The sequence below is a fragment of the Podarcis pityusensis genome, assembly GCF_964106645.2.
Source record: "Podarcis pityusensis genome assembly, chromosome: 8".
In the NCBI taxonomy this organism is placed as follows: domain Eukaryota; kingdom Metazoa; phylum Chordata; class Lepidosauria; order Squamata; family Lacertidae; genus Podarcis; species Podarcis pityusensis.
In genome coordinates this window covers 24,555,039-24,581,821 of record NC_138033.1, presented here as the reverse complement: position 1 = coordinate 24,581,821, position 26,783 = coordinate 24,555,039, and the positions used below count along the sequence as shown (strand labels likewise).

The following is a 26,783-nucleotide window of genomic DNA, read 5'->3' as shown; positions in this document are numbered from 1 at the left end:
CAATCCCCAACATCCCCAGGTAGCGGCCCCTGCCTGGAAACCTGGAGAACGGCTGCCATGAAGTTGAGACCATCATGAGCTCGATGGACCATTGATTTGACTCCGCAGAAGGCACCTTCTTATAGGGACGCAGGTGGCACTGTGGGTTAAACCACAGAGCCTAGGGCTTGCCGATCAGAAGGTTGGCGGTTCGAATCCCCGTGACAGGGTGAGCTCCCATTGCTCGGTCCCAGCTCCTGCCAACCTAGCAGTTCGAAAGCACATCAAAGTGCAAGTAGATAAATAGATACCGCTCTGGTGGGAAGGTAAATGGCATTTCTGTGCGCTGCTCTGGTTTGCCAGAAGCGGCTTAGTCATGCTGGCCACATGACCCGAAAGCTGTACGCCGGCTCCCTCGGCCAATAAAGCGAGATGAGCGCCGCAACCCCAGAGTTGGTCACGACTGGACCTAACGGTCAGGGGTCCCTTTACCTTTACCTTTAAGGCACCTTCCTATGCACCCATGTGTAGGTGAGAGGCTGCAGGAGGTCCCCGGTTCAATCCCCCAGCATCTTCACGTAGGACTGGGATTGTCCCATATCTGAAAACCCGCAGAGCTGTTGTCAGTCAGAGTAGACAACGCTCCCCTAGATAGGCTAATGATCTGACCCAGGACAAGGAAGTTTCCTTTGTTCCTATAGCTTTTTTTATTGCGCGGGGGTGGGGGGGCATGGCAGTGACAGGGTCCCTGAAACAGTCCAATGAGGAGTGAGCATGTCGTGGAATACTAGCTGACTTTGGAAGAGGAAATAGGAAAGTGGGGAGGTGTTGTGGGGCAGGGATGGGGTAGAATGGAGTGTCCCTGGAGAGGGCACAGTTGGCTTGCTACACTGCAACACTTTGTTGCAGGTCCCATTTGTATTCTTCTCTTACCTTTGTGGCAGTTCTCCATTTGAAAAACAACCGCATAGGATTATAGTCAACTATTGGGTTTGTTGTTGTTTTAAATAATGGGGGGCGGGGGGGCAGGGAGGGAACGCCTTTCCTTGCCTCTCACACTGACAGATGACAAGGGGAGCAGTGGCATTTCAGCTTCTCACCTCCACCTCTCGAACCCTCTCTTTCCACTCATTTCCCTTTGCGAAGCTGCTCCGCTCTGCTTTGCCTGCCTAAATCAGTAACAGTTTATTTTTGTGTTCGCAGCCAGTCTGGAGGGAGGGAGGTGGGCGGGCAACCACAGGACTCTGATCACCATTTAGGATTAAATTGGAGCTGTGCACCAGCTCAGAGCATGGGCGTAGCTGTGGGGGGCAGGGAGGGGCAGCTGCCCCCCTAAATCAATAAAAATAAATAAAAATACATAATTAACTGAGGTTCTGTCTCCCCCTAACAAAATGCCTGCCCCCCCCCCAAATCCTGGCTACGCCCATGGCTCAGAGTTCCCCCCCCCCCATTTGGCATCTTTCCCCAGGGATGAGAATCCCTCTACATGTCCCACATTCTGCGTGGGTTGAAATGAACAAACTCCCAGCTGTTAAGAGCCTCGCATATAGGAACAGAGGAAGCCTGCCTTAAATTGAGTCAGAGCACTGGGCAATCTAGTTCAGTATTGCCTACCCTAACTGGCAGCACCTTTCCAGGGTTTCAGATGGGGGGCATTCTCAGCCCCCCCTGGAGATGCTGGGGATTGAACCTGGGACCTTCGGTGGGCAAGGCAGATGAAAATGAAGTTTATTATGGTCAGAGACCAGCTTGCGAAACACAAATGGAACTACAATCCCAAAAGCAAAACAAACATTTAAAACAATATACAACAATGGGTTTTAAGTTTGAAAATGTGGTAGGCATATAAACACATAAAAACTTTAAGATAGACTACCATAGAGGAATGACCTAGAGACGCCCATGGATCCGAGTTTGGGAATTTTCTTAACAAACTAGATTGACACGGGGGGTGGTCTGCGCCTACAGATGGGTGCACAGAATCTGGCGACCATCCAGGTTGTCTTGTGATCTTTGCCTAACAGGAGAAGATCGAATTTTTGCTTTACCGGAGGTCAGCAAGCCTCACCAGCAGGGAGTCAATGGTTTCTCTACGTGCCTCATTGTAAAAAGGACATCTAAAAAATATGTGTTCGGGGCTTCCTATATCCCCCAATGGACAGGCACAAATTCTCTGGTCATATGAGACTTTTTTAAAGGATCCTTCCAAGACCGGTGAGGGCAGAGCTGAGCTCCTGGCAAGTGTAAAAGCCCTTCTTGCAACAAGGCAGATGCTCCACCCCACTGCCCTTCATGTGGCAGCAGGAGGCGCCAAGTCTAGGGGGCAGAGTTGTCGTCAGTCCTCTCAGTATTCCTTAGCAGGGGGCTCAGCCTCTCCCCAAATATTGAGGGGGGTGGAGGAGGCTGAACAGCCAAGCCAAGCACAGGGGGAGGAGCCACGGCCATTGAAGGTGCAGGGTCTCCTCCTGACAATGTACCTCCTCCCAGTGTTGCACATGCATCACACATCACACACATGACATCACAGGTGCACACTGTGTGTTGCATGCATGACGTCACACACACACTGCCTTGCTGAGCCCCCCCCCCAATCTTTGGCTCATTGTGGCCCCTCTGCATGACAGTTTAAAAAAAAGAGAGATTTCACCTTCCTTTTCTTCCCTCATTTTGTTATTTAACTTCCAGTCAGCCTTTGGATTGTAAATCCTTTGAGGCAGGGACCACTCTCTTTTGCCTATGCCCCCCTTTAGCTGGGACCTTTCCTCTTGTGCAAAGTTCTGTGCTATAAAGCACTGTGTCTGAGTGCTTTTTTTTCTTTTTTGCCTCAGCACTTTTCCGGTGAAAACCTGCTCTTTATCCTCGAATCAGAGCAAATGGCCATCCACAGAAAACCCAAATTGCCATTTGTTCCAATTCAGCACTAAAGAGTAGGTTTTTGCAGGGAAAGTGCTCTGACACGGCACTTTAAAGGTAAGTGTGAATGAGCCCAATATTGAGTAAGATGGAGCAATGGTCTGATCTGGTACATGGCTGCTTCCTCTGTTCCTTTACATAGTGCAATGATAAACTATGGCGTTTGTTCCCATAAGAGGCAGTAAAGGCAACCAACTTGGACCTCATTTGCACTCTACTTTTAAAGCAGTATCATGCCACTTTAAACACTCACTGGAGCTGCAGTTTGTTAAGGGTGCTGAGAGTTGTTAGGAGACCCCTATTCCCCTCACAGAACTACCAAGCCCAGAAGAGGGATGGATTGTTAAACCACTCTGATTGTCTTCTTGCTTTTCTGCCCGTCATTGGCTCTGGCTCCACCTCCTGTAGGTCTCCCAGGCTTCCGCCTTAGCAAATCTCAATGGGCACCTAGCCCCACTTGACTATATGACCACCCAAGGTCCCTTCCCATTCTCCAATTCTATGAATTCTGCATAATAATAACTTATGGAAAATGTGTCAATTTCCACATATTTGACATGCTTTGACAAGGGCATTGTGCTTCTAAAATGCACACCTTTGAAGAGTTTGGATTTGTAAAGCCAACAAAGAAGGTATAGAATTTATAAAGGAAGTAGTAAAGGGAAGTAATGGTGGAGAACCTTGCATTTGTGAGCTAGGCAGGGCATTTAAGCTCCACCCAAGTCTACTGGAAGTCTGCCCACTGTCATCCTCTCTCCTGCCTGCTAAGCTTTCACCAGAAATTTTGCACACAGTTGCAAGCTTTTCTCTTAGACTACAGGCAAGATCATTTAACTGAAGTTGTCTATGCACTCTATGACCTGCAAATCTTATGTCACCCAGGCTCACTCTGTATTGATTCCCTGCACAATTACCCTGGAGGAATCGTGATGTTGTGGAGTACGCTTGGACTGGGTACAGGGTTCTTTGCGCTCTCTCTCTCTCTCTCTCTCTGATTTCTTAGTTTACAAAAATACATACATTGTCTCTTTTCTCAAGTTGCATTTTCTAGAGGTCAGTTTCATTTGTTGTGAGACATTAGTGTTACATACGGTGTTAGGTTAGGAAGGAAAGAGGGGGAGGGAGGGCTGGGTCAGGTGGCAATGCTTCTATTCTTCTACTTAGTGTATGTGTGAGGTTTTGTGTCGGCGTCACTTGTGTGGGTTCTTTGCTCTTTTGATGGTGGTCTAATGCACTGAACTGAAAATATGGGAAGCTGCCATGAGCATGAGCATGAGCACTAGAAACTTCCTATTTTAAAAGGGGGAGGTCTGGACATAGAGAGTTGAAGAATGCTACACTTCTTGTTCAATACTAGATTTTGTACTTGAATGGATGTGCAGAATGAACAGCCCCTCCCCTGGCATTTCTTGCTCTGAGGATTACTGAGAGAAGTTACTATGCACCATAGGCAGTGCTTTCCCCTCCTAAAAAAATGTTTAGGGGTATGCATACCCCGGCATACCTCCAGAAAAAAAAGCACGGACCATAGGTGAGGTTTGGAACTATATGCTAATACCACGAAAGAACATTTGGTCAATACCTCCGATGTGGGGATGGGGAACCTGCAGCCCTCCAGATGTTGCTGGACTATAGCTCCCATCATGCCTGACCATTGGCCATGCTGGGTGGGCTGATGGGAGTTGAAGTCCAGCAGCATCTGGTGAGCCACAGGTTCATAGAATCATAGAATTGTCGTTGGAAGGGACCATGAGGGTCATCTAGTCCAATCTCTTGCAATGCAGGAATCTTTTGCCCAGAGTGGGGCTTGAACCCACAACCCTGAGATTCTTGGGCTCTACCAACTACCCTATCCCTACTGCAGGTTTTTTTCCCTCACCTTAAAACACATTTGACATACATTATTTCCATCCAAGAATTCTGGGCGCTTTAATTTACCCCTCAGAGTTAAAAATTGCTGGCAACCCTTAACAAACTACAGTGCCCAGAATTCTTGGAGGGAGAGAATGTGTTTCAAATGTGCTTTAAATGCATGATTTATAACAGGGTTTCCCGAATTTGGGTCTCCAGCTGTTTGTGGACTACAACTCCCATCATCTCCAAGAACCCTGGGAGTTGTCATTTGTTAAGGGTGCTAAGAGCTGTTAGGAGACCTTTAGTCCTCTCACAGAGCTCCAGTTACCAGAATTCCCTGTGAGGAGGGATTGTTTAAACCACTTTGGGAACTGGAACTCCATGTGTGGAAACAGAACTCCTAAACGACTCTCAGCACCTTTAACAAACTACAGCTCCCAGTATTCTTTGGGGAAAGGCAGGACTGTGTAAAGTGCTGGCATAGCTCTTTAAAGATAAGGTGTGAATGTCCCCTTATACAGCAAAAGAAACTATAATAGATTCTGTGATGAGGGCCTATGAGAAGCAGAGGGCTCAGACCACACCCCCAACATACATTTAAAGCACAAGGGTTCCCCGCCATCCAAAAAATCCTGGGAACCGTAGTTTGTTCAGGGTGCTGGGAATTGTAGCTCTGTTGAGGGTAAACTACAGGTCCTAGGATTCTTTAGGGGAAATCATGTGCATCAAATATAGGGTGTCAATGTGCCTTAGTTATTGCCTAACTCACATTGACCAAGTCTCTCCAGGAAAAAAAATGTTCTAGGGCTTTTCCAGAGTAGGAACACAGGTAGTTATTCCGGAAGTGCCCTTCTAAGGATGGGGATCTGCACTCGCCCACCGTTAGGCAGTGAATAAGACTAAGAATAATTTTAAAGGAGGAACGTTTCTTCTTCTGAACCAACATGACATGCCTTTAAAAAAACAAAAAACCACCCATGAGAGAAGCCCTTGATTGGCCGTTCCTTCCCTCCTCCAGAAAGCAGCAAGCCGGCAATCAATGAATGGGTGGGACCTGGCGAGTCGGGGGTCCCGCCCTGACAGCTGATTGGGGGCGGTGGCGCTGGAGCAGAGGCGCTCGAGCTAGAGAACTGCTCCCCCCGCTTTCCTACAATGAGCTTCTGCTCGGCGAGAAAGGGGAGGGCAGAGAGAAGGAAGGTGGGGAAACAGAGGAGGTGCTTTTCTGTTCGTGGCATTACACCAGCTGAAGGGTCAGTCCGGGGAATATACAGATATACACGCACGCACTCACATGCCTGCGCGCTCAGGAAGTACTCTGGCTGGTCCAAGCCCACTTTCCCTGCGCTTTTAGGGAAGGGAAGGAGCAACCCCAGCAGAGGAAGCGCCGGGAGGAAAAGCGAAGGGACCCCAGCGCTGGTCCTGCCAGTGGGGCAAAGAGGGACCCGTAGCGGGCGAGCAAGCTGGACGAGGGGGCGAAGCAGTTCCAGGTAAGGCGAGCCCTCGATCTCCGGTGCTGTTCGAAGCTGAGTGGCGCGGCGGGTGCGCGGCTTTGTGGATGCGCGCTCGGAGTTGGGGGTCAGGGGCTTAGGATCTCTGCGCCGAGAAAGGATCCCCCTCCCTCCTGTATATATGTCTGTGTATGTGTGTATATATATACATATATATGGGGTGGGGGGGTGTATATATATATATATATATATATATGAAAGGCACAGAGAAGAGGGGGTCTGGTCGCCTTCCTGTAGTAGCTTCGCCATCTCCGTGGCTTGTTGCTGCATCGAGGGAACGAGGAGGAGGAGGAAGAGAAGAAGAGCAGCCCAGGCCGCGGAAGCTGGAGCCTGGGGGGCGAGGAAACGCGTCCCTAAATAAATGATCGGGGGGCGAAGAGTGGCTAGTGCGGGCGGCAAATGTACGAAAGCGTTTGGGGAGGAGGGTGGCATGTGTGGGTGCTCAGGGGAGTGACTTCCCCCATAGTATTGGGCGGGGAGGAAGGGGGTGTTCTCGGGGTCCAGCACCGTTCCCGGAACTGCAGTGTGGTGGTGTCAGTGGGAGGAGGAGGAGAAGATGGATGGGGAGCTGTAACGTTCTCCGGAGCCCTCGCAATCTCCCTGGTAAACCACACTGCGCAAGCCGAAGGTGGGGAGGAGAAGGAAGAGAGAGGGCCGGAGAGAGAGAGAAGGAGGTGTGTTTGATGGGCACAGGTTGATGTACCTTTGTCTCTCCGCCCCCCCCCCCCGGCTGTGTTTCCTCCTCCCACCCATCCCCGTTTCGTGCAAGGATGTGCAGGCAAAAAGAAGCAACCACTGTCCTCTCCTCTCTCTCCCCCGCCTCCAATTTCAACAGCTGGAGTGAGGCATCAATAAGCTCCTTTTGTGATACCCGCCCCAAGATCAGGACCAGAATCGGCTGCTTATACTGGGAACTGGGGAGAGAGGGTGGGGAACGTTTTCTCGTTCTACTGACGCCCCCTCGCCCCCGGCCGCCTTCTCCTCCCTGGGGACGCCTGGGCCATAAATCCTTCCCTTGCTAGGCGCTCCACACAGCAAGCAACAAAAGGCTCGGCAGCAGCAGCCAAGGGGGTGAGTTGCCGGCTGCTCCAGCCCTGCAGGGGGAGAAGCGGTTTGTGTATATGTGCGTGCGTAGCGTAGGAGTGTCCGCCTCCGCCTCCGCCTCCGCCTCCCCCCACCGTTGTAAGGCCGGCGACCTACGAGAATCCCTTCTGACGCTGGACCAGACACCTGTGGACCACCTGCCTGCCTTTCTCCTTGCCCGCTCCAGTCTCGCGTTTCTTGCCCCGGCCGGAGCTGCATCGTTTAGATCATGCTTTCTTCATTCCCTTTCCTCTCCGGCTCTTCCCTCCCCCGTGTCCGCTTATCTGCCAGATCGGATGTTGAGAGAGGTGTAAAATTAAGCCATCTTTTCTCCCCCCCCCCCCTCCAGCTCTCTGGCCATTGATAAGATTCTTCCCAAGCCCCGCCCCCTCTTCGCTCATGTTGTGAAGAAAGCGTGGGCAATGTCGCCTTAAGAGAAGTTGTGCCACGCAGGAGTCGCAGTCACGGCATCCTCGCAGGAACCCTGATTCCCCACCAGTGAACTTCGGTCCTCTTGGGTTCCGGACTTGGTGGTCTTTTGCAAGGCATGCCTCCCTCTTGCTACATTACAAAATGTAGCAAGCCAGCTGTCTTTCTGGGTGCCCTCCTGCGGAGTGGGGCTCTGCACTTCTGCCCTAAAGCAGAGCTGTAGGTACGGGGGTGGGGTGGGCTAGCCAGGTATTTTGCCCTGCGTGAAACCTCCAGAGGGGCGCTATGGAGCCTCCCAGCTTCTGTATGTGTTTGTGTGTGTACGCAAATTCACATGAGGGGGGGGTGCCAAACTGGGTCTTTGACTCAGGTTAAATAAAGCTTAGTTTCACCCCTGCCTAAAGTCCTCCAGACTCAGGGACAGGGGAACCACTTTTTCATTCTGAGGACCGCATTTCGTGCTAGGCAACCTCCTGGAGGCCGCAAGATGTCAGCCGCGGTGGACGGGGCCAGAGGCAAACGTGGGCGGAAGACTGAATGTGGTTGTTAACTATGTACCATACAGGGCCGTCTTACCCATAGGTGCCAGGGGTGCAGGGCATCTGGGCGCCAGGCTCTCAGGGGCACCAGGCCGAGAGTCCAGGGCCCGAGAGTTGAGTTCTGGAAAGAGCCTGCCCGTCGGTTGGAGAGTTCGGGGGCGGCCGAGCCAGTGAGACACTGAGGCGGCTGGCTGGCTCCGCCCTCCTGCGCGCCTGGGACTGGGCAACCTGGGGGGCTGCCGGGCAGATCTTTGTACCCCGGCGCCGCATATGCTTAAGACAGCCCTGGTACCATAGCCTGACTTTTTACACACATTCATGCACCCCTCTCTGTTGCCCATCTGGGCAAGCAAGAGGCATTATCTAGGCAGGTAAAAGCACTCAAGGAAGGTGTGGAGCAGGATTGGTGAGGGATGAGGCAGGGCGGGCGGGTGGGTGGGTGAAGTGGCCTGGGGAGAGTCCTGAGGGTTAGATAGACCTGGAAGGTGCATTTGACCCACAGGCCCAGGGTTCCCCAGCACTGCCCTACTGCCAGGCTTCCCCCTTCTAACTGTGCGCATGGTGACCAGGCCTCAGCACACATTCCGGAGGCTCAGAGTTATGCTGAGAGAGCCGCTGAGGGAAACAGCTTGTTTCCTTCTCTCTTGGAATGGCCCACCCCACTTGTGTCCTTGGTTTCTCTCCTGCATTGTTCCTCTTCTTTTAAAAGAAAAAAATGAAGGAAAAAATGCCTGTCTGTTTCCCAAAACTGTGGGTTTCTCCCAGAATGTGACCAACAGTTTCCGCCTCTCCTCCAGCACTCACAGATCCGGGAATTGGCACCTCCTTCCGGCGGAAGTCCTGCTTTTCTCAGCCAGAGGTTGAGCTGGGGGGAGGTGATAGGGTTTATGGGGAAAGGGTTACTATGACTACTCCTGCGCAGAAATGAACATTTCTCTTTCCTCTGTGTGCGCTCGCTCGCATGTGCGCCTTCCTCTGGGTCACTTTGCGGAGAGAGTATTTTTATCAGGTTTCAGAAGGACAGTCCTTGCGAGGGAGGGGCTGCAGCTGAGTGGGAGAGCACATGCTTTGCCTGCAGAAGGTCTCAGCAATGTAGCGAGAGCACCGGAAGAAGGCAAGCTGCCTCACACTGAGTCAGGCCACTGGTCCTTCTTGGTTCGTACTTTTTTCAGCCAAAGGGCCACATTCCCCCCTGGGAAGTGTGTCACTGTTGGGCGAGGCTGGTGGCAAAAGTGGGTGGAGCAATGAATGCAAATTTTGTACACATGACTAACTTGACACACATTCACACAGCCTCCATCCAATGAAGCAAGAAGCACTATCAGAGTTGCAGCCAGGCAAAAACTTTCACATAGGGTGTGAATAACAGAATCAAAGAATCGTAGAGATGGAAGGGTCATCTAATCTAACTCCCTGCAATGCAAGAATCTTTTGCCCAACATGAGGCTTGAACTCTTGACCCTGAGATTAAGTCCCATGCTCTACTGACTGAGCTATGTAAGGTGAGTGGCGTGAAAGTGGGTGTGGACTGAGGAGTCCTGAGGGCCAGACAGAAGAGAAGGTTGAAGGGCTGCATTTGGCTCCCCGACCTGAAGTTTCCCACCCCTGATCTATACTCACTGGCAGCAGCTCTCCAGACAGGTGTTCTTCTAGCCATACCTGGAGATGCTGGGGATGAAGCCAACATTCAGTCTGCAGCATCTCCAGGCAGGCCTAGGAAAAATTCTCAAGTGGTCCTCCATCTGTTGTAGGACTTCAGGTCATTTCAGCCCCAGAGAGTGTGAGTAATGGATGGGGATGTTGGGAGCTGGGAGTTCAGCAGCGTCTGGTGAGCCACATGTTCCCCATCCCTAGTGTAGACTTTGCTGCACTAGAGGGACCAACGGTCTTGGTCTGGTAGATGTCAACTTGCTATGTTCTACATATTTGGCTTAGCTCTAAAGCAACTGCACTGTGATTGAAAAGACATGTGCCCCAAAATTCATTGCACTGTCAGATAGGATATAGGGGAGCATAATATTCAAGTTACGTTGTTACAAGGGGGTTATTATTGTTGTTTAATTTATGTACCACTTTTATGATAAAATAGCTCCTAAGTGATTTACAACTACAAAATCAATCCACAATTAAAGTACACAATAATTTTAAAGCACCCTTAACTAAAATACACAATAAAACAGTTTAAAAGAGCATAACAGTTGAAAGCAGTCAAAACTATAAAATCCCAAGTTCACTTCAGGGGAACGCTTGCCGAAATGGGTGTGTCTTCAGGAGCTGAAGAGTTGTTTGTCTGTATTGGATCACAGTCTACTTCAGGGGTGCCCAAACTTTTTTCAAAGAGGGCCAGATTTGATGAAGTGAACATGCTTGAGGGCTGACCAAAGTTGTTGAGCTTTTTTAAGGATTTTACCCCAGGACATACACTGCAACAGGGACCGAATTAGGCCCCCAAAACAGACTTTGGACATGCCTGGTCTACTTTAAATGTCTGTCTCTAGTAACTGGGAGGTAGGTTGCCCTAGATGTGGAAGTATATGACTAACTGTCATGGCAACAGTCATTGGCTGTGCTTACCCAGAATGATAGAACTCTTGGGTTGCCTGTGCATTTGGGATGACCAGAGTTTTGGACTGGACAGCAGCAAATGTGTGAAAGCAGTTGGAGGATAATCTTTTGCATTAGAGTTGGTTGTGGGAGAATCAACCTCTGGCCCTTGTGCTACTTTCAGAAGCCTCCTTCATGCAATCTGTTCCTCTCCAAGCAGCCTGCTGGAGGTGGGTTAGCCACACCCTTTTAGTTCTGGCCACACCCACATGTCCACATGGGCCCTCTGACAATGGTGGTTGGTGCCCATTAGTACTGGCAGGGCAGAATGCAGGGAGGTCAAGGGAGGCGGAGCCAAAGCCTGATTGGGAGCAGCCAGAACCCACAACAGACAGAGGCAACTAATCCTAGTTCTGCCTCCATCCTCTTCCCTGCTGAATTTTACAAGGGCAACACAGAGACCAAGGAAGAGGAAAGTGGCTCTTCAAAAGAAGGGGCAGACAGAGGTTGGTGGGGCAGTTGCTCATCATCCTAATGGACAAGCCACCACAAGATTTCTTGTTTGCTGCCTGGAAAAAGAAGGGGAAAAAATATTTTAAATCATAAAGAGAGCATGCAAACATTAATAATGTGGAAGAGGCCACAACTTGAGATTTAAGAAGCAAGCACACCTGTGCTGGAACCCATCCTATGAAATGAGTGCATCTGGGAGCATAAAACTTAGCGGTGGGTTAAATGATGAGTCTGATCTAACAGAGCTACTTCAGAATTATGCTATGGAATCAGTTTCTGCGCACAACCTGATAGAGAAAAAGCGAGTAATAGGTGACACAGTGTAAGTTTATTAGATTATGCACCGTGTGTGGAGAAAGTGGATAGAGGAAACTTTTCCTCCCTTTCGCATGACACTAGAACTTATGTCATCCAATGAAGCTGAACGCTGGAAGATCCAGATAAAAGAAAGAACTTCTTCGTGCCGCTTGTACTTTAAACTATGGAACTCACTTTCCCAGGTGGCAATGATGGCCACCAACTTGAATGGCTTGAACAAAGGATTAGACAAATTCATGGAGGACAAGGCTATTGACGGTTGCTAGCCAGGATGGCTGTGCTGTCCTTTTATGGTCAGAGGCCAAGAGCCTGCTGCACTCATTTCTGATTTGTGGGCTTCCCATGAGCATCTTGTTGGCCCCTGTGAGAACAGGATGCGCCTTTGGCCTGATCCAGCAGGCTCATCTTATGTTCTTAACCTGCACAGCCAAGCAAACACCACCATGCCATTTTATTAACAGCACACACTTGTTTCAGTGGAGGGTTTTGCTTAGAAAACCCTCATGATCTGCACCCCTCCCCACCTTCCCACTGGCATATATTCTGCAGGGTTGCAGCCTCTGTTTAAACATATGTGAGCCATTCAGAAACGCCACCATGCACATGCAGTTTGTACTCAGGAAATCACCAAGTACAAGATGTAGCAGCATACGAAGCAGCCCCCGCAATTCCCTCCCCTCCCCAAGACATCCCTCTGCCTATTCAAGGTTTTCAATGGCATCTGGGAAGTGTGGGCAAGTAGAAATTTGAATGGAACAAGGAAAGAATGTTCATCTACTCTCTATTGTGTAACCTTGGGCTTCTGTATCTAGAGCTGCACAATGTATGGCAGTTTATTTTTCAGTAGCATTTTCAGCATGCAAAGTGTGCTGTGCTGCTTATTGTCTTCATCCAGTCAGTGCTGGGCTACAATGGAGGCATTTTGCATTCTTTCAGACCAAGTTCTCAAAAGCTTTAATCTGCCCCCTGGAGTATTGCTGTGTGTGTGTTTGTGTCCAGGTTGCCCAGTGCCTCCATTCTGCAGCACTGAGCAAAACCATGTTGACTCTTTAATTCAGGAGTATCCAGTATGGCACCACCCAGATGTTGTTGGACTTCAACTCCCATCAGCTCCCAGCCAGCATAGCCAGTTGTTGGGGTTGATGGGAGCTCCAGTCCAACAATATTTGGAGGGCACCATGCTGGCTATGCCTGCTTTAATTGATATAATCACAGAACTGGGAGGAGCCATATGCATCATCTAGTCCAGCTCTGATTTGATGCAAGAAATCCCCAGAGCATCCCCAATAGAGCATCCCCAGCAGGAGAGGGCTATTTGCTTTTGCTTGAAGGCCTCCCTTCTAGGTAATTAGTTCTATACCCAAAATGCCCATCCGTTCAAGAACTTTTCCTCAATGTTAACTGACACCTCCTGTAATGCAGGATGTAAATGATACAAGTAATAGTGCAAATACAGAGGAACCTTGGTTTTCGAGCGTCTCGGAAGCTGAACGATTCGGAACCTGAATGCTGAAAACCTGGAAGTGAATGCTTCCATTTCTGAATGCACTTCAGAAGTCCAATGGCTTCCAAGACGTGTTTCTTCATTTTTTCCATTGAAATTGCTGACCGCCCATTGCGCCTCGGTTGTCGAACGTTTTGGAAGTCAAACAGTCTTCTGGAATGGATTACGTTCGACAACCGAGGTTCCACTGTACCTGCTATTGTGAGTGGGCTCCTTGTGCAGAAGACGGCAAGCTCCCTCCTGCTTTTGCATTGCCATCATTATTAGGAACATAGGACGTTGACTTATAATACCAACTCAAAACGCTGGTTCAAGGAACTCAGTATTAACACAGACTGCCAGTGTGGTTGTGCAGGGGTTCAGAGAAGTGTCTAGCTCAGCCTGGAGATGCCAGGGATTAAACTGGGAACCTTCTGCATGCAAATCTTGAGCTCCACTACTGATTCTTGTGCTTCCTTTCTACCTCCACTGTCAGAGGCAAAATGCCTTAGAAAGCCAGTTGCTTGGAATCACAAGGTGGGAGAGGGCTGTTGTGTTAAGGCCTTCTTGCGGGCTTCTTGTAGGCATCGGTCTAGTCCAAGATGCTGAACTAGATAGGTCTTTCACCTGATCATGGAGGCTCTTCTTATGTTCCAGCTGATAGAACATGACATTGGTGTTGGGGCACCAGTGGAAATATTAATCTCCTGCAGTAGGAAGGGGCAGTGGCAGAGTATCTGCTTTGCATGCAAATGATCTATGGTTCAATCGGGGGCATCTTCAAGTAGAGCAGGGAATATCCCTTCTCTGAAACCCTGGAGAGCGACTGCCAGTCAGTGTAGACCATGGGTAGGCAAAGTAAGGCCCAGGGGCCGGATCCGGCCCAATTGCCTTCTAAATCTGGCCCGTGGGTAGTCCGGGAATCAGCGTGTTTTTACATGAGTAGAATGTGTCCTTTTATTTAAAATGCATCTCTGGGTTATTTGTGGGCCATAGGAATTCATTCATTATTTCCCCCCCAAAATATAGTCCACCCCCACAAGGTCTGAGGGACAGTGGACCGGCCCCCTGCCGAAAAAGTTTGCTGACCCCTGGTGTAGACAATATTGAGCTGGGTGGAGCAATGTCTGATTCAGAGTCAGTTTCCTATGTTCCTATGACAGGAGAAGCCATCTATGCTGGTGGAATATTCAACACCATATTTAAAGGTACAAAGAGCCCTCTCTAGGTCAGGAGCTGGCACTGTGTCAGCCAGCCAAGGCAATGGCTGTGAAGCTCATGAGACAGACTTGATGGAGACAGCCCCACCTTGTTGATTGGCCTCAGCAGCACCTGGGCATCAAAGGTGTGTGTGGCCAGATGCAAAAAGAAGAAGATAGGACTCTTGCACGTTTAATAGCATGATACCTGCTGAAGTGCCCTCTTCTACAGAAAGAGCATGTAGAAGGCAGAAAGGGATCTAATAGACCTTTTGGTGCTTTAAAATAGATTAGCATGGCTTTCCGGGTGCTTCCTCCCCGCCATAGTGCTCTGGAATGTGTTTTCCTAAACAGCAGATTCACTTGGCTTCTTGATAAGGCAGACCTGGCTATTTGCCATGGTTTCTGCTGGATGCATCGTTCTGCTCAGGGTGACTCCCAAATGTTCCATCGCGCAGGAAGCTATGGAGAGAGGCAACATGTTCTCAGAGGTGGAGTGATCCTCTTCACAGCCCTGCCACTGACTCATGCAGCCTTGGGGATGATGTTTCCTCTTCGTGAACCTCTTGCTTTCTCGCCCTAACCCAGCAAACAGAAAATGCTTGCTTAGTGCCTTCTCCTTTGGACACCCTCATGACGGCTGTCACGTCACAGCTGTGGCAATCTCTGGCTAAATGTTGCTGGGAAAGTACCAGAGAGCTCCCCCAAGAAGTGTTTCAAGTTCATGTTTAGTGGAGGAGGATGTGGTATCTATCTCAGCATTCCACATTCCTTCTTAATCTGGATACAGATGGTGCTGCAGGTATAAGGTTTTTAAAAAATGAAAATGTACATTTATATATATATTTTAAAAATAATATTTATTGATAATTTCAGGATTACAAGAAAGAGAAAAAATAAAAAACAACAACACTACAATACAAAAAAAGAAAAAAAGAAAAAAGAAAAAAAGCACAAAATATAAAAAACCAATACGACAATACAGCAAAAGAAAGTAAAAAAGAAGAAAAAAGAAGAAAAAAACACAAATCCCAAATTGCATATCCATAATTTCCATTTGCTTGTTTCATTGACCTCCTCACACCTCCCTTTTTGTATTCTAGTTTAATAATTATTTCTGCAAATTCTTTCCATCTTTCTCAGTTTTTGTTATAAAATTTATCTTAACAATTTAACCTAATAATTAACTCAACAAATCCTTTCCATCTTTCCCCATATACTGTTATTCAAATTATCTTAATTTATTTAACCTTATCTTACCCCTAAGTACCTTAAAACTTAAATCTTAGTTTTCAAATATACATAGCTCCTGATAACATTTCTGCTAGAGTCGTATAGTTTCATTCCCACATTTTCCCTAATATTCATTAAGCTGATTCTAAAATAAAAAAAATCCATTATAAATTCTCTTTCAATCATCATCCAGCGTCTCTTCTTCCTGGTCTCGGGTCGTGTCAGTCCTTACTGTCCATTCCATCTAGCCCATCAACCTGGAAGCCTTATGTCCGAGGCCCTTAAGTCTCTTCCATGTCCCGTCTGCAATTCTTCTTCATCTTGTTTGTGCTTGCCCTTTTCCTTGTCTTTTGTTGGTCTCTGTCTTAGTTTCTTTCCTTTCTCATTGAGGAGTAGGTCTCTGGGGGATTTCAACCCAAAATTGTCTCCTTCACCCTTCATCCAGCTCGCCCATTCCCCACAGTCCCACTCCCCACAGTCCTCGATATAATCCAAAATGTATTTAAAATCAAATTTCAAGATCTCTCCAAAGCTAGGAACCTCCTCATCTCCAGACTCCCCTTGGCCCACTCCAACTTCAGTCTTCAATAACAGCGGCTTATGCTCCTGTAGGGCCTCAGGTCTCTCCATTTGTACTATTTGAGGTGCAGCCGCATCCTCCTCCATTGTCATCTGCACTTGCCCAGTCAGTACAGATTCATAGATTGGTTCCTGAATGATTTCTGTATCAATGTTCCCTGTTTGTCCACAGTTATTAACCACAACAGTCAAATCCATTTTCTCATTCATCAAGTCCATCTTCTCATGCACCTGTTCCAGCAAAGCATTTGTCTTGCATAAAGCAAGCACCCAGTCTTCCTCCCAGCTCATCTTTGTTCAAGGTCAGAAAAGACTGTTCCCACGGTCTTAATCTCACAGATGTTGGGTCTCAAATATACTACAGCAACAATTTAGCAAGCTCCCTCTAGAGGAGACAAACTATTCGTATCCATTTTTTTTTTTTGAAGACAAAGGAAAGTTACTTTCATTTTTCAGATATTTCAGATGTTTTTCAGATGTTTTGTTTCTTTAAAATGCAAAAGGCAACATTAGAGTCAACTTGTTTCTCTTCATTAGCTATCTGTCAAAGTATTACGTTCACAGTCAATGAGCCTCTCCAACAGTTTCTGTCTCTGACACCCCGTTCCCAGGTTAGAGAAGGTGGAAGCTTATCCTTCTTCACTCCCTCTCCTGCTAGGGTTAAACAGAGTCCCCCCCCCCCTTTTCTCCTGCTTCCAAGGGGGGTTTCAGTAATTCTAAATGAAGGAAATTTAGTCTTTTTTGACAGCTTCCCGGCTTTAGCTTGCAAAATTTTTGCTTTAGTCTATATACAAAAAAGCGGAAGGCGGACTTCCTGTTTGCACCTTCCCGCTTCGATACCAAATTAAATAATTTCCTGATCCAATTTTCCGTTTCTACTCACGGGTACTTGTTTTAAGTCCAATTGTCCACAGGAAAAAGTCAGCGCTCTCTGGCAATGGCTGTGCAGCTTCACTCCGTGAAAGTAGCTGTCAGTTCGTAGCACCGCGCTTCTCACCCCACTTCGCTCCGGAGCCCCTTGATGGGATTCCCCGCGAGTAGGGGGGCACTTCTGGTGCCCTGCCGAACCCCACGTTCCCAGGCTTCCTCTGCCTGGGATTTCTAGCGGGTCCCCACCTTCGCCGCGGCGGGAAGACCCAGTTTCCACGGAGCCCGTTCCTCCGGTTGGAGGAACTCCGCCATTCACCAATGGCGCTGACCCGGAAGTCCTAAAAAATGTAAATGTACATTTATAAAGGGTCACGGCCTAATCTGTGCATAGTGTAGCCACTGACTGCCTGTCACCCACTGTTTCCTTCCTATGAATCTTCTGTTTGGAGCAGGGGTTCCCAGACTGTGCTCTGCAGACCACGGGTGCTCCTGGTCCAGGAGCTTCATCCCCTGCTAGTGGAATACTGTACTCTCCCCAGAAACACTTGTCTGGCATCTGCTTCGCTAGCTTTTTAGCACCACATGAAGACAAATGTTATTTCCCTTAGCTTTTAGTGGATGATTATTATTTTTATTGCTAAGGAAGGTCAGTTCAGTCCATTTCCACTTTGTCAGTTTCACATGCACCCAGTTGTGAGTTTGTTCCATCTCATTTGGACAGATTTCCCCCAAAAAAGCATGGGGGGAAAGAAATTGCGTTTGAACCATGTATATTTTTAATCTAAAACACACATTTTTGAATGCTTTCCGATGTGTTTGCCCTCATAAAATAGGCTTCTTTGGTGTGCATATTTGAACTGAAATCATTTAGGAAAATTCACAGAATCTGTTTGGCAGCTGTGCTCCAATCTATGTACAAACTTGGTTGGTTCACTTCAAAATGTGATCCAAACAAATTTCTACTCCATCCCCTATTTATTACTACTTCTATTATGTGTGTGTGCGCGCGCTTCTATCTTATTATTTTATCTCTAGTGTTAATTTGTTGTATCTGAAATGTTTACTACTTTGGAAGCTTTGTTCAAAAGGTGGAATAGAATTTTTTTTTAAATGAAAACAGATTATGTCTATACAGTCCCATTGGGTTCAGTGGTGATTACTCCTAGGTTAGCGGCTGTAGGGATTGCAGTTTAAGGATAGAAATGGCAAAGCAGCAGGATTTGGCTAAATATTTGGAGGAACCTCTTAGTGGTAAGAGCTGTCTGTTGTGGAACAAAACCATCTTGGGTGGTGGTTGGCTCTCCTTCGCTGGAGGCTGGGTGCTCATCGGTAACTGCAAATGACTTGCACTGAGCTGGGTGTTGGACCAGATCATTGGTGGGCAACCTCTGGCCAATCTTGGCCTGCCAAGCCATTTCCCCCAAACCACACCCATCACTCCACCAGCTGCCTTCACTGGTGGCATCGGTTGGTGGGTGGGGTTTGATCCTTCTGGAGTCCTGGGGGAGCAAGCTGGCAAAGCAGACTCCTGCAGTCAGCAGAATTGCACTCACCAGCTGGTGAGTATAGAGTGCAATCCTGCTGGTGTCAGCTTCACCTACCCCTGCAGGTCAACTCTGACAGGTAGGCAGGACCACCACCTGTCAAGTGACAGATGTTGGCCTGGCAGGCTGAAGCAGCCTTTGCCAAACAGACGTGCTGACTGAGTTGCAGTCAAAACATCTGGAGGGCATCAGGTGGGGCTTAAGAGAGAAAACAGAATTCAAGGTCACCGAGGTCACAGACATGGTTAATCTGACATGGAAGATGATAACTTCCTGACCCCAGCTGCAAAACAGATACCACCTGAAAAAATTTAAATGCTTTGTGGCTCATTTTTATAAGCTTGTAGATTGTGATGTGAACTGCCATGGATTTACAGCCCATGACATCAGTTGTACCCTATACCTAATTAGGTGAACGGGGGCCGGGAAACCCTCCAAGTTTAAATATAGGCTGTATATACACTGTACATTTAAAGTACACTTAGAGTGCGGGTAGAGAATCCTGGGAACTGTAGTTTCCCACTCACAGAGCTACATTTCCCAGCTCCCTTAACAAACTACAGTTCCTGGATTTATGATTATATGATTCTTGGGAGGTGCAGCTGTAAATGTATGGTGTCTCTGCAGCTTCTGAGTTTCCACTGGCGCGTTCAGTACACCCGAGTGCCTCATTGCAAGTAATAGATAACTGGACACAGTGCACACTCCAGAGATGAGCTTCTGGCAAAGTGTCGTTTTATAATTTAAAGGAAGTTTCTAACCCTCAGGTGAACAGTGGCAGGATATACCGTATTTTTTGCTCTATAAGACTCACTTTTTCTCTCCTAAAAGGTAAAGGTATGGAGCGAATGCAGGCTGCACAGCTATCACAGAAGCCAGAACAGCAAGAGGGATTGCTGCTTTCACTGCGCAACGATCCCTCTTGCTGTTCTGGCTTCTGAGATTCAGAATATTTTTTTCTTGTTTTCCTCCTCCAAAAACTAGGTGCGTCTTGTGATCTGGTGCGTCTTATAGAGCGAAAAATACGGTAATAAACTGGAAATGGAGTGATGATGATGGTTAGAAAACACCAGGGCCAAATCAGTGTGGGTTCCAGGGGTGAGGTTGCACAACTAGGTGACCCAACCCATTTCTTCCTGTCATAACCTTCCCTGACTTACATGATGTTGCTTCCTTTCTTTTTGCTTCTTGCCATATATATATGTGAAACCCTGGAAAGTCCCAGATTCTTCTATTTCCCATAATTAAGGCAATTCATGTGTCTTGCAGAATACAGTCTATGGCACAGAGCATAGCTAGACTTCAGTGTGCCTTCAGAAGTTTGAAGAGCATTTTGTCCTGACCCTCCCACTCTGCTCAAACTAGGCCCCTGTTCCCACGCCTCCTTAGAGGCACCGCCTGGGTTGAGAGCCAGTGTGGTGTAGTGGTTAAGAGCGGTGGACTCGTAATCTGGTGAACCGGGTTCGCTTCCTTGCTCCTCCACATGCAGCTGCTGGGTGACCTTGGGCCAGTCACACTTCTTTGAAGTCTCTCAGCCCCACTCACCTCACAGAGTGTTTGTTGTGGGGGAGGAAGGGAAAGGAGAATGTTAGCCGCTTTGAGACTCCTTCGGATAGTGATAAAGCGGGATATCAAATCCAAACTCTTCTTCTTCTTACGTCAGATCACAATCCTTACAGGAGGGTTAGACCAGGGCTGGGGAACCTCAGGCTTGTTGGTCGTATGTGGCCCTCCAGGCCTTTCCATCTGGCCCTTGGGGCTCTCCCTAGGCCACGCTCCTTACCAGACCTGCTTTGCCACCCTCTGGAGTCTTCCTGCCTGGCTGTATCATTGGACTCTGAGAACAATGCCTCTTTTTTGCCTGGATGGGGAAGGGAACGTGAAGGTTTGTGTAGAAGCTAGCCAGCTACAAACAAGGCCAACCCCAGCCTCTCTCACCACCAAAGGAACACAAGTGAACAGCAGAGAACCTGCACAAGCAACGCTGACACCAAACCTCACATACATTAAGCAAAATAGAAACATCGCCACCCGACCCCACCCTCACCCATCTTCCACCCCTCCACCCCTATCCCCCCTTTCTTCCTAATGTCTCAACGATTGAAACTGATTTGTAAAAATGTTACAGGAGAGAGACATTACACATACTTCTGTAAATCAAGAAAATCTTTAATAAAAATACAAAAAGAAGAAGCTAGTCTCCTCTCCCACGGCAGGGTTCTTATTGGTTATTCTGCTCATTTTTGCTTCTGGCCTTGCCCACTGGGTCCCCAGAGGTTGCCTAGGAGGGAATGTGGCCCTCGAGGAGCTGAAAGAGGTTCCCCACGTCAGGGGCCCTTGACAGGAGATTCCCTCCCACGATGCACCCTGCTTTCTATCCCCATTTCTCCTATCTCAAGCCCGCTTATATTGCTGTTCATTGGACATTCCTTTGCCTGCAGCTCAGCAGCCTTTCGCCCCCCAAACCCCACCCCCCATCCCCTCCGCAGTCCTCCTCAGCTTCCTCCTTGAAGCTGCTGTGAACTGGACCGGAATCCTGGTGGCTTCCTGTCTCCATCTGGTTTCCCTCCAGCAAACGCCCTCACCACTTCCTCTCTGGCTTGTGCTTCAGACCCTCTCTTTCGCTTGTAAAGGTCCCGGTTGCCTGGGTTAGAAAATATATCCCCTTCCCCACAAGGCAGTGCAAAGTGTAGCAGGGAGTCTCGGAAGGGCAGCCGTGCTTGTTCCTTGCGCCAAAGCCAGCAGAGTGTCTTGAACAATTGACAGATGATCGTCTCGCAGGTCTGCAGCCCACTTCATCAGAGGAAGGAAAGCAGAATCCAGTCCTTGCAAACAGAGGCCAAAAAAATAAATTTGTTAGGCTTTTAGGCAGGGATGTTGCTGGACTGCAGCTTCCTTCCTGCTTGCTTGACCACTGGCTGTGCAGGCTGGGGCTGATGGGAGCTGGAGTCCAACAAAGTCTGCAGAGCAAGAGGTTCCCCAGCCTGCCTTAAAAACGGACCAAATCTAATACAGTGGTACCTCAGGTTAAGTACTTAATTCGTTCCCGAGGTCTGTTCTTAACCTGAAACTGTTCTTAACCTGAAGCACCACTTTAGCTAATGGGGCCTCCTGCTGCCGCCGCGCCGCCAGAGCCAAATTTCTGTTCTCATCCTGAAGCAAAGTTCTTAACCTGAAGCACTATTTCTGGGTTAGCGGAGTCTGTAACCTGAAGCATCTGTAACCTGAGGTACCACTGTATATGAATATAGGAAGCTGCCTTCTACAGATTGTTGGAGTTGATCTAGCCCAGGGGTCAACAAGCTTTTTCAGCAGGGGGCTGGTCCACTGTCCCTCAGACCTGGTGGGGGGCCGGACTATACAGTGAAAAAAAAAATGAACGAATTCCTATGCCCCACAAATAACCCAGAGATAAAATAAAATAAATAAAAACACCAGGCAGGCCCCACAAATAACCCAGAGATGCATTTTAAATTAAAGGACACATTCTACTCATGTTAAAACATGCTGATTCCCAGACCATCCGTGGGCCGGATTTAGAAGGCGATTGGGCCGGATCTGGCCCCTGGGCCTTAGTTTGCCTACCCATGATCTAGCCCAGTAGTGTCTGCACTGGCTGGCAGCAGCTCTCCAGAGTTTTCCACCTGGAGTCTTCTCAGCCTTACCTGGAGATGCCAGGGATTGAGCCTGGGACCTTCTGCATGAGAAACAGATGCTCTGTGACTAAGCTACGTCCCTTTCCCAAGACTATAGGAAGCTGCTGCATTCTGAGTCAGACCATTGGGCCATCTAGCTCAGCACTGCCTGCACTGCCTGGCAGCAGCTCTTCAGAGTTTGAGATGGGCGTTTTCTCCAGCTCAACCTGGAGATGCCTGGGATTGAACCTGGGACCTCTTGTATGAAAGCAGCTGCTCTGCCACTGAGCTACAGCCCCCTCCCCCAAACACATTTCTTCTCAGGGCTGGCAGTGGGTTCTTTTTTTCTGCTGTTTGGCTCTCCACTCTCTTGTTTGCACCTGACAGGACCTGCTACATCCCAGCATCTCCTGGCTAAGTCCTTCCCGTCCATGACCATCTGCCTCCGTGCGCAGGCTGCCATATCCTTGCCAGCAGCTTGGGTTGTTGGGCAGAAGTTCAAAGGCCACATCTCACGCCCACAAGAGGGGATGGAGAGAGTCCCCTGCGAACGAAGGTTGCAGCCTTTGGGACTTTTTAACTTTAGAGCAAAGATGAGTAAGAGGTGGCATGAGAGAAGTGTGTAAAGTAATTCAAGGCACGGAGAAATAACTGACTAGAACTTGAGGACATCCAGTGAGGTTGGATGCTGGAATATTTGAGACAGATAAAAGAAAGGGGTGGATGGCACTGCTTTGTGGTGATTCTGGTCCTACTTGGATGGTCATTTCCAGAGGGTAATGCTGGGGGACTATTCTTTGGTCTCATGGAGCCTTCAATGTGGGGTTCCTCAGAGTTGGATTTTGTCCCCTACACCGTTTAACATCTACATGAAATCGCTGAGTGGGGGTCTGCCATATATGTTGTCAGCCAGTGCTTTTTTTCTGGGGGGGACAGAGGGGGATGCATACTCCTAAACATTCTGTGATTCTTGGTAAAGGTAAAGGGACCCCGGACCATTAGGTCCAGTCGCGCACGACTCTGGGGTTACGGCGCTCATCTTGCTTTATTGGCTGAGGGAGTCGCCATATTGACTGTTGGACCCACTATTGGTCTCGTCCAGCCAATCTGCCGGAGCCTGTCTTAAGTAAATTAGTAAAAATAATAATAGTTGAACCATGGAATGTGCTCCCACAGGAGGCAGTGACAGCCATCAACTTGGATGGCTGTAGAAAAGGAAAAGTGGTGGGCCCAGGTAAGCTAAGATTGCAGCTTTCTGTAAGCTCCACCTGTAAGGGAGATAAGACAAAACCAGAGGCCTAGCCTGCCTCCTTGTGGCTCTTCCCACCCCCAGCCTCAACACCCTTTCCCCTTGCCATTGTGCGAAGGCAGAGCCTGTGAAATATTCTGGGCTCTGTTCCCTTGTTGATTTATGCTGCCAGATTCCTCTGGGGACAACAAGCCTGCTGGGATGTCAAAGGGGGAGTGCCCCAGGGGGTATGCAAAGTCAGGCTCTCTTACTTCTAACAATAGCCCCCCCTGGGTTCAGCTATTTTAAGCTTTCAATAGGATTCCAATTACGGATGCTTTCATTATTCTTGGGGAAAACCCAGCTGCAGAGAAAGGGATTAGCAGCAAGCAGAGGGACTGGTGATGGCAGGGAAAGGGCTAGAGCTCAGTGGTAGGATGTCTGCTCTGCATGCAGAAGGTGTTGGGTTTGATCCCCAGCATCTCCAGGTAAGACCTAGCAGAGTCTCATTTCTGATTTTCTGGAGAGCCGCTGCCAGTCAGCATGAAGCTAGGTGGACCAAGGGTCCAATTCAGTATAAGGTGGCTTCCTATGTTCTTATGAAATCTCTTCCATTGGAGGAGAATAGAGTTTCCTTGCTGCTGTTGTTTGCTGTGATTTGTAGCATCGGCAAGCAAGACTTTGGCCATCTTCTTCCCTGGCCATTCTATGGTTGTTTCCCCCTGTGGGTGCATGGGAGGAAACCAGGGAAGGGCCATAGCTCAGTGGAAGGATGTGTCCTCAGTATGCAGAAGGTCACAGGTTCAAGCCCAGGCATCTCCAGTTTTTTAAAATAAGAGCAGGTGCAGGTGTTAGGAAAAACCCTGGAGGGCTGCTGCAGAACTGAGCTGAGTGGACTAACAGGCCCCTGGTATAACCTTCAGCAACTCTTGAGTACACTGGTTCCCGTTTTGTTCTCCTTCTACCAATATTAGCTCTGAGGTCCCATCTGCACTATACATTTAAAGCGGTATCATACCACTTTAAAGTGCAATAGTTTCCCCCCAATAATTCTGGGAACTGTAGTTCCTTAAGGGTGCTGAGAGCCCCTAGGAGCCTCATATCCCCCTCCCAGAGACACAGTGCTCGGAGTTCCCTGGCAAGAGGGATTGACTGTTAAACCACTCTGGGAATTGCAGCTCTGTGAGCAGGTTAGAGACTGCCTAAAAAGTTCCAGCACCTTAATAAACGACACTTCCCAGTATTCTCTGGGGGAAGCCTTGGCTGTTTAAAGTGGCATGGTTTTGCTTGAAACGCGCGGTGCAGCAGGGGCCTGAATGCTACAGCAGTGTTTCTCAAACTCCATCCCACTCCCCATGGACTACTTTAAAATTACTGAGGGTCTTGGGTGAGCACTTTTTTCATTCTACAAATTGAAACACATACACATGGGCATCTGCTGGGTGTGGGGCAACACCCTAGGTGAACACAACCCGCAGATCCCCAGCTTTATTAAAAAAGAAAAAGTTTCTAGCCCTGGTAGAACCTGAGATATATGCAGGTACAATTCTCTTTGTTTTGCTTAGTGAGAAACCAGCCTAATTATTTATTTGCAGTATTTACTTTGTGCACTGCCCTGGTAAAAAAAACAAACAAACAAAAAAACAAAACAAAAAACCCTACAGATGCATATGCATAACTCACATTTTAATAACTAGTTTTTCCTTCCTAATGTGAGAGATGTGCTTCTGGATTAAATATGAAGAAAAATAGCCTTTTGCTGCTTCTTCCATGTCTGAATCATTATCAAAACCAGGGCAGTATAATGCAAATCTTGGGCACCAGGCCAAGGCTGCCTAAGCCCATTCTGATAATCTGGCTCAGATCCAGACAGCTTTGCTCCCCATCAGAAAAAAATAAATAAATCAAGTGCATGGCCAGGTATAGATGTTCTCAATCGTTCAGCCTCCTTTCTGCAGGCCACCTGGATGGAGCTCATGGACCACAGGTGGAGAGCTGCAGCATGTTCTCCAAATAGAGCACATTGACCACTAGACTATTTCTTCCAAGGTGATATTGTGTACAGGTGACTCCCCACTTACACGGGGGTTACGTTCCCGGGTATGTAAACTTAAAGGTAAAGGGTCCCCTGACCATTAGGTCCAGTCCTGGCTGACTCTGGGGTTGCAGCGCTCATCTTGCTTTATTGGCCGAGGGAGCAGTTGTACAGCTTCCGGGTCATGTGGCCAGCATGACTAAGCCGCTTCTGGCAAACCAGAGCAGCGCACAGAAACGCCGTTTACCTTCCCGCCGGAGCAGTACCTATTCATCTACCTGCACTTTGACGTGCTTTCATACTGCTAGGTTGGCAAAGGAACTTACGTATATGTGAAATTGTGAATAGTGGGAACATCATTGGGTTCAATGGCAGGTGGGATTGGGGAAAAAAAGAAATTTCCCGGATGCCCACCGTTTGTTTGTTTGTTTGTTTGTTTGTTTGTTTGTTTGTTTGTGTGTTTGTGTGTTTTGCCAAGCTCATGAAACTGAATGCACATAAGTTGAACGCCCGTAAGTGGGGGGATGCCTGTAAAGTGGTCTGGTACCCAATAACAAAATACGTATGTTCTCTGTCAGTTGTGAAGTAGCTCCATAGTTTTCAGACAACTTTTTAGGCGACAGAAAGAAGGGAAGAGTTTTGGGTGGGTGAATGAGTGCTAATTCAATGCACTTTGATGTGGGAAGCCATGTCCATAAACTGATACGGACCGGATTTCGTGCTCTGGTACCTGAGCTTGAATACAAAATGCGAATCCCAGTGTGAACTGCAGTTTCAGAAAATCTCAGGGCAGGGAGAGTGCTGTTGAACCCACGTTCAGCTTGCAGGCTTCCCCAAGGGAACTGGTTGGCCACTGTGAGACTGGGATGTTGGAATGGATAGGCCAGCAGGACTCTGACCCAGCCGGGCTCTTCTGAGGTTCTTAGATCAGGTGGCTACATGTAGGATTTTGTGATTGTTAAAAACAAACCCAGCAGCATTTGGTAGCAAGATCTGTAGGTGACATTCTGAAAAAATGTAAGAATTGGGCCTTTGGTGTTTAAACCAGGCCTGCGGAATCTGTGTCCCTCCAGGAGTCGCTGAATTCAACTCCTATCAGCCCCAGACAGCATAGCCAGTGAGGAGGGGAGATGTGTTCCGGCAATGTCAGCCCTGGTTTAAACAATTAACCGGTTAGATTATTCAGTTAACCTTCTGATGGGCTAATAATGTATTGCAGAAAGATTGGCAACCGATTTCTTTTTTTAAAGAACATCTTTATAACATTGCAGGAGGCAAACCATTTTAAAAGAGG

The 26,783-nt window shown here is 48.3% G+C and overlaps 1 protein-coding gene across 3 annotated transcripts in view; it reads left to right on the top strand.

Annotated features, from left to right (window-relative positions):
* Positions 1 to 5,859: 5,859 nt before the first annotated feature.
* FGR (FGR proto-oncogene, Src family tyrosine kinase) overlaps positions 5,860 to 26,783 on the top strand; it is a 58,661-nt gene continuing 37,737 nt past the window's right edge. Inside the window, exon 1 of one of the 3 annotated variants that reach the window (XM_081015767.1) lies at positions 5,860 to 6,236. The gene's annotated coding sequence lies outside the window, so the exon portion shown is untranslated. Of the gene's footprint in view, positions 6,237 to 9,789; positions 9,811 to 26,783 lie in introns of those variants that run through there. The other 2 variants (XM_081015765.1, XM_081015766.1) reach the window with 2 other exon arrangements.